This window comes from Trichoplusia ni, chromosome 1 (assembly GCF_003590095.1).
Source record: "Trichoplusia ni isolate ovarian cell line Hi5 chromosome 1, tn1, whole genome shotgun sequence".
Lineage (NCBI taxonomy): Eukaryota > Metazoa > Arthropoda > Insecta > Lepidoptera > Noctuidae > Trichoplusia > Trichoplusia ni.
In genome coordinates this window covers 14,043,060-14,051,384 of record NC_039478.1, presented here as the reverse complement: position 1 = coordinate 14,051,384, position 8,325 = coordinate 14,043,060, and the positions used below count along the sequence as shown (strand labels likewise).

Here is an 8,325-nt window from a genome sequence, read left to right as displayed (position 1 = left end):
GGAGCGACTGGCAGCTCTAGCGTCGGAGCCTCATAGTGCGAGGGAGTTCAGAGAGAGACAGCTCGAGTTGGGCACCTTCTCCCTCTTGCATCGTATTTGTTGAAGCCGGTGCAGAGGATATTGAAATACCATTTGTTGTTGCAGGTTCGTTTGTTTGTTTGTTTTAAAACTTTAAAGGTAAATAAAAATAATGCATTCCTTTTATATTCAAATTACTTATTTTTCCCCATTGCCAGTTTTGAATACAAATATCAAGACCTGAGTTTGTATTAAATCGGTCTTTCTTTGGTCTAGCTTTTTACGAAGTCAAAAAGCTAGAACATTGCTCCAAGTTCTGTTGGAGTCCAGTCCCATTATTGCCAAATTCAATTAAAAGCTTAATGGTGAAAGCGGCGTTAACGGTATCGAAAATATTTATGAGGATGTGTATTTCATCATTAATTTATATTATGTGATAACTTCCAGAATGTGGTGAAGCAGTGCGCATCTCGCGAGACGGAATACGCGCTGCTGAAGATGACAGGCATCGCACAGCACATCGATGACATGAAGCGGCGTCACGAGCACGCCGTCCGTGTGCAGGTAAACAAGAGCAACTAACTAGGACTATACCAAGCTTGTCATCATCATCATTTACGGCCTTATCTTCCCACTGCTGGGCATAGGCCTCCCATTTCTTGTGCCAGTTTCCACGGTCCTGTGCTAGCCACATCCAGATTTGCTGTAATAAGCTTGTGCTCAATAGATAAAATAGTAGACTATATACGTCCCACTTCTGGGCACAGGTCTCTTTCTATATGCATAGGGAAGGGTTGAGAATTGATCACTACGCTAACTCACTGCGGGTTAGCGATGTCAGATTCTAATATTTGGAATCTAGATTTTCTAACGATATTGTTCTTTACTGTTTGTCAGTGGTATCTTGGAATAAATAAAAATGTTTAATATATAACTTTGATAAGTTTGCAACTTGTTCAATCGTAATAAGTTAATTAATATTTGATCATGATCGGTTAAAGTCTTCGATCCCTTAACAATTTTAGATTTGATGATCTTTAGGTTCCGTCATGCCTGTATACTAACTGCCTTCTAAGTGTTTCTGTTTCGTGTCTTCAGGAGATACAATCGCTGCTGTACGGCTGGAACGGTCCAGATTTGACAACGTACGGAGAGTTGTGTGCCGAAGGGACATTTAGGTGAGTGTCCAGTATTTTTTCGCAAACATAAAAGTGACAAAGACACACTGACTCAGGCACAAGCATTCGTGGATCACTAAATGCTTGTCCTACGAAGGGATCCAACCCGTTCAATGAGTTCAATCACTTTGCTATCCATGCAGTCATTGCACTTTACTGTAGGTGATGCATTGATGTAGCACCTGTCTCGTACAATCGTTTCCTAAGTTAAGTTGTGTTCAGTCAGTATACTAAAAGGGTTATTCCCAATTTTGCATAGAACAACTGCCTTTATAAATCCACAAATATTGAATTTCAGAATAGTCCACCATATCCTATAGTAAGACTGGTGCTTTATTGAAGTCCCTGTAAAAATCTTTCCAGACCCTTATGTTAATAACAATAAGTAAACTTTTTCTTTAAACCCTATCATTAAATTCTCACATATACCGTTTCAGAGTTTTCGGCGCGAAGGCGATGCGACACGCCTTTCTCTTCGACAACATGCTGCTCGTCACCAAGAACCGTGAAGACGGCGTGCTGGCCTACAAGTCTCACATTATGGTATGTACTAACTACACTCGCTCTGTTAGTGATTTTGTACCTTATGTCGTTGCGCGCAGAGTGGATTCTTCCCTACACGAGGCTTCTGAAAGGAAAATTATGTAAGTTTTCCAGCCAGTCACAGTTAGGATCATCAATATGATATATATGTAACTGCAAAACCCCGAATATTGGTTATCTTAAGTTGTGCCAGTAAATTTTAGGGTTTACCGACACTAGTCGGTAAATGTAAGAATACAAACAAATGATGGTGCTGATCACACAAACATTTGTCCTGTTCTATTGTTACGTTCTATTATGTATGTATTTAGAAATGTACACGTATGTTTATCGTCATTACTAGACAAGTACTCATAATACAAGCTTTGCTCAGTTCGACACTAGATGGCGTTGTGTGAAAGATGTAGAGTATTATATCATAATATATGAATGTCTGTCCACAGTGCAACAACATGATGCTGGTGGAGTCGATAGCGGGGGCTCCCCTGTCGTTCCACGTGATCCCGTGGGACGCGCCGCGCGCACAGCTCACGCTGCAGGCGCGCTCGCCGCGACACAAGCGCGAGTGGACGCTGCTGCTCAAGAGGGTAAGGAGCAAGGACATATATATGTATTTACAAAATAGGGGTTAGAAGTAGAGTGTTGAGGGTCCTTTGTGTTTAATGCTGTATACTAAAAAAAGAAAAATAATGGGGTGGTAACTTCTTCTGGTTCTGGTCAACTTTTTCTGGGATAAAAATGGATGATTAACAGATAAAACATGTTTCTAGCAGTGATAAGTTACATATTATTCATTTATACAAATTTAATTTTCAGGTGATTCTGGAAAACTACAATGCAGTTATCCCATCACACGCGAGACAGCTGGTCATGGAACTTGGACAAAACAAAACTGATGGTAAGTGATTTTCATACTCATCAAAGAAGTTACTATGAAAATCTGTTGAATAATACCCTCGTATACACCCACTGAACGTTACAGTACTATACACATAATCATTCTTTTTGTTTTTTTTTTCAGATGATATGTTAGCAGAAAAATCCCACAACCTCATAACCCAAGCGTCAATGAGGAAGCAACTTTCAGCACCAGAGTACCTCGAAAAACGAAAACTAGAGAGAGAAAGAAGGAAATCATTCGAAACGGAATTCGGGGACGCCTGAAGAAGGGTAACAGAAAATACACCCGTCCCTAGTTCCAGAGCCGAAAGCCAGGAATGTGACTGTACTCAAGTTTCAGCTGAAAAAGGGACCGACTATACCTGTGAAACTTGCTACATCGACCTCTGTTCTGACTGCGAATCAGAACTATCTAAGGTCAAGAGGAAACGAAAAATGCGGGTGCAGACATGACGATGGTGAACTCGGTGACAAATGCCCCGAGTGTGATAGATCTCTCCATTACATCGACTCCGGAAGCGCCCGAACATCTAGAAAGAAAGCAATCTGCCTGCAAATGCTCAGACTTCAAATCTTCACAAGAAAAGTTTCACTAAAGAATTCGGAAGTTCCCTGACCAAAACTAGAGGGTACCACTCATCTGACAATATAATAGGATATACTGATAACAGCAAAAGCAAGGAAGATTTGAGTGACACCAATAATTCTTTAACAAACGTCAGACAAATACAAAAGACATGTCTAAAATGCGCTAAAATTAAAGAAAATATTGTAGTCACTGATTCTAATAGTACGATACACTCAAGGAGATCCAGATGTAATGAAAGTGAAAAAACCTAAAACAGATACTTTGAGGTCGAAGTCTAAAGATGACCCTCAAAGATCTAAGTTGTCTAAAATAGGAACGTGGAGAAGAAAGTCTGAACCGGGTCTACAACAAAACATGATTGGGATTGTAACTAAGAAACACAAGACGGTGAGGAAAGAACGGAAGTGAGAGGGAATGAAAAGATAGAATTTGAATGCAAGAACTGCGGCTCCAACAAAATCACTAAAAAGTCAAAGCAAGTGATGGCACAAATTATATCTGACCCAGAGTTAGATAACAGAAAACGAATCGGTCCAACAAAACAAACGGTAGAAATTAGAATGTACAACACTAAAACATACCAAAGAAGATTTCTAAAATAAAAAAGAACAGAGCAAAGGGTCTGCGAGTGGGTTCCGATACTACAGCTAAATTCTACGCTGATTTTTCCACCGATGTTTCTACTGAAAATATACTACACATTTCTGAGTCTACCGATAGTCTAAATGTTGATAAGCCGAAAGAAACACCGAACCCAGTACCTGAAACAATTAGTAAAGATGAAGACATTGATGAAGAAACATACAAGAAACTAATAGAGAAAACAGATTCTTTCAAAAAGAATGAATTGGAGAAAGTAAAGTACTTAAATAAGCAGAAAGTGATAAACGAAGGTTCCGAAGTAGATGATAAGACTTGTGAAACAGAAACAAAACCTGATGAGGTCTTAGAAAGTTGTGAAGAAGTCGAACAACCTCTAGAACAAATTATCTCTCAGCTGTTAATGCAAAATAGAGAGTTTCAAAAGCTAATAAAGAAGCAGCAACTTAGAAACACAGCTCAAAGACGGCATCAAAGATTAATGAAGTCTCATTCAAATCCCGAACATACCGGTCCTAGCAAAAAGCCTAGACTCAACAAAATTTAAACCTAAATATGGACGTCAGACTCAGAAAATTAAACGATGACAAAACAGAGGAAGAAGATCTCACAACTACAAGTTCCATAACCGAAATTAATGATGAAATAGATGAAGATCATATTTATGAAACCTTGAGAGTTGATAACCGTGCTGAAGAAAGTTTACATTCTGTTAACACTAAAAGTAAGGTAATACAACATAATCCACACGTGAGTAGACCAAAGAGGTTGTCAACCCCACCAAATGACGATGTTGGTGTCGTTAATCCACATTTAGGCCCCGATTCAGACTACGTGTACTTATCTTTTAACAAACTAAACAAATTACAAAACACGGAAGGTATTTACGACGTGCCTGTTCGATCACCAGAAAAGTAAACCGGATGTCATCAGAATACTACGTGACTATGGAAAGTAAAGGTCCCATAATAAGCGAAAATGTCTATGATTCTTTAGTTGAAGTTTGTCGACGGAAGAAAGACACACCTAGTGATTTACCCGGTGACTACTTACCAATGAGCCCAGACCAACAAAGTCCTAACGCCCCAGAAATATGGCTGAGCAGGCAAAAGGAACATTTTAATGTATCAAGAGACAGAAAATCAGGTTCCTTACCACGAAGCTTTCAAGTAGTTACAAGTACTCAAGAAGATAGTAACTTAGTTACATTTAAATGTAAACCTAATAGTAATAGCAAGACGTATCTAAATAGAGACGGTAAAGTCATGAGCACAGACAGACCGTACACAATAGCTTCAGATCAAAGTGAAATCAATTATGACGATATGAGTGATGGTGACATTCTAAAATTCAACAAATCTAATAGTACCGAGTCTGATTACGTCCAAAATATAAGCCAATCACCTTGGAACTAGAAGAAGAAATTGACAGATGTTACAAAAGTAAATTCGAAGACATACATCTAGACAAGAATAAAAATGAGAACCTCCTTACTGTATCTCAACCGAATTTAAATATATCTACTACATCGTCCTGTGAAGTCTTGCCTTTAGAACAAAATGATGAAACGAAATCCAATGATATAGAAGTCATACACCCAGAACACAAAATATACAAACCTACATCAAATATGCTCTCACTGAAGAATGTTTTGAGTCGATTCAAAAATAAAACACCAACAAAAATAATGAAGAGTCTGAAATTAACGCTAATGACCAGAGCAGTCCTGATAGTACGAAGTCAGACTTAAAAAGTCCAACAAATGAAAAGCGACCAAACTTGAACCCTAGAAGTTATTCCAAAAATCTCTTACAAAGATTTAGGAGTATTATTGGTGACGAACATACAGATGACAATCAAAACAAACCTGAACAAACTAAGGTTGAAGACATTCAAAACATTTGATCAAAAGTGAGATCAAAGTTATAATAACATCGACTGACGCCAGTCCTACTACTTCAACCATAGTGTATGCAGTCAATAACGAATTGCTTAGTAAAAGTGTCTGTGAAAATACCACTTTATCAGAAAGCCAGACTGAGAAACATAATCTCGAAGCATTGTCTCTGAGTTGTGACAATATCAATGAAAAGCCCGAAGTGTTTCGTCCAAAATACGAGAAAAGCGTTAGCATGGTCACAAAAACTAGCGCAACGAGTTCTCCATCAAAATCCAACAATAGTTCCTACCAAAGCTTGAATAAGCTGCCTATATACATGCAAGGTAGCAAACATTTAGGCGCTAGAATAGCCCAGTCAGACTACGTAGACCCAACGACTCTAATCAGCGACAAATCGCCACTCAAAAACACACGACGTATTTCGTGTATAAATTGTTGTCATATTTGTGAATGAAATGTCAAGAAGCAAAATTTTTTTGTCCTCCACACACTTGTTACCATTCTTATAGACCAGCAGATGACAATATTTAATGATAATTCTGGTGCTGTGTGCTTCTAGATGTATTTAAGTCTTGATCTATTTTTGCAGACCTTGATCTTAAGCTCAACCAGTCCCGTGAAAAGCAAAAGCCGCATTCGCCTCTCCCATATTGAAAGCACAAAATTTTACAGTACGAAATCTCACATAATCTAATGAAATCCATAATATTAAAAAAACTACAGGGTATCATGATCGTGTTATTACTAGTGACGTAGATAACAGCATCTGTTTCTCCTGCGTTTTCAACGTGACCAAGCGCCTGTTCGCCCCTAAGGCACTGGATAACTCTTTACTCACTTTATATAGTTACATCTTTAGCTGTCTCAACGTGGTCGGTTTTATTCTAAAAAAATAGCTAGATATAATACCTAAAAAGCTCCTCATGAGAACTTCAATATCGTACTGAAAATAGCTAAATACCCAAGTCTCTTTGACGGAGCAAGTGGGCGGTGTGGAAATTTACTAGAAACACGAAAGATATCTCAATGAACGTAAGACTCAATGGAATAAAGCAAATCTTATGATAATGAATTCTGCTAAGGTCAGAAATTACTCCAGTGTTGTTGTGTCAGGAAGATATAAATAAACTAAGTAGAGAAATAATAGTAGCATTGAATGAAACATGATCAATTTGTAGCTTATTGAAAAATAACTGTTTGTTTATACTTTTGAATGATTTAGCCTTTAACCATAATTGTAGTAGAAACTAAAATACTTTTTACTTTCTTTTAAAAACTGCTCCTAATCAAATGTTTGCAATTAAGCATTGACTTGTCTTGACTGAGATATTGATACGTACTTATTGTTCCGTTCCAATTAAAACAATAGTTACACATTTTATAATAAACCCACACTAAACCACAATCATCGAAACAAGTTAATAAATTACAACGCGATTAACAAATGAAAACAAATTTGACGTCATAATCATTAAATTATCCCGATATACATAAACTAATCCTTATGTTCATGTGTACTAGGATAGTCAGTCATCATTAAAATAAATGATCAATGATCATTAATTCAATGGAGAGTTAATACCATTATGAATGACGCAATGGAAAATGTCATCCATTGCTACTTAATGTAATTTTACCACAATCCAAAAATACATTGCGAATTTCCGTATAACTGTTGCGGATTTAAATTAAATTATTAATGGATGCTGCGAAGGCTCGGACACAAATGGCATAAGAATTAATAATATTAATTCCTTTGTGTACACGTCTACCATTCGGTTGAACTGTAGTCTTTTGTTTTATCTTCAACTTCAAGATAATATGTATATGTATAAGTCGTAGCGTCCATTGCCCGCTAAACATTAAGTTGCTCCACAGTTAATCGAACTCGTCGAAAAAAATCGCCAAGAATACCCAGTGACATAGTTCACATTAGTTCAAATATGACAGCTAAAACAAAAGCCGGGTCAACAAAGGTCGAAGCGCTAATGGCCGATAGTTACAATAAAGATCTTATTCATATCTCCCATTTAAAGTGAACTAAAGACCTTTGAACTCCACTATTCACCTTATATAACACAATGAACTATACACGATAATATGATACTAATAATTTAAGTAAAGACTATTGTACATTTCAATTGACACTATTTAATTAAATGAACTATTATAAGCTAGAAACAACGGGGCATTCAGCGCAAACGACATTTACTAATGTTCATGGACCCCGGCGCTTTAATAAGATGACAAAATAGCAATAATAGGTGTATTATAACTATTCATCTAACAATTAATACATAACAATTGTTACACATTCACCTGTTATGTGGAAACGATTTCAAATGTCAGTGACTTAGTAACTCCCTATTAACCCTTTTGTTTCATATTAAGTATGTATAATGACGTTTTGGGTGTAACAATTAAATTATAGTAAAGTCAAAGAAGTGACTTTAAATTAATACAATATGGTAAATGGAACTACTGTGTGTTAACCTCTATAAAGGACACCGCCTTTTATTTGGCCGGAGGACTTCTATCGTCCTTCTAAAACCCTAGACACCTTTACCTACATTCGCGGAGATCTATTCTATTAGATA

At 37.2% G+C, this 8,325-nt stretch overlaps 1 pseudogene; it reads left to right on the top strand.

Annotated features, from left to right (window-relative positions):
- Positions 1-10: 10 nt before the first annotated feature.
- On the top strand, positions 11-6,235 carry LOC113496442 (annotated as a pseudogene).
- Positions 6,236-8,325: the final 2,090 nt, after the last annotated feature.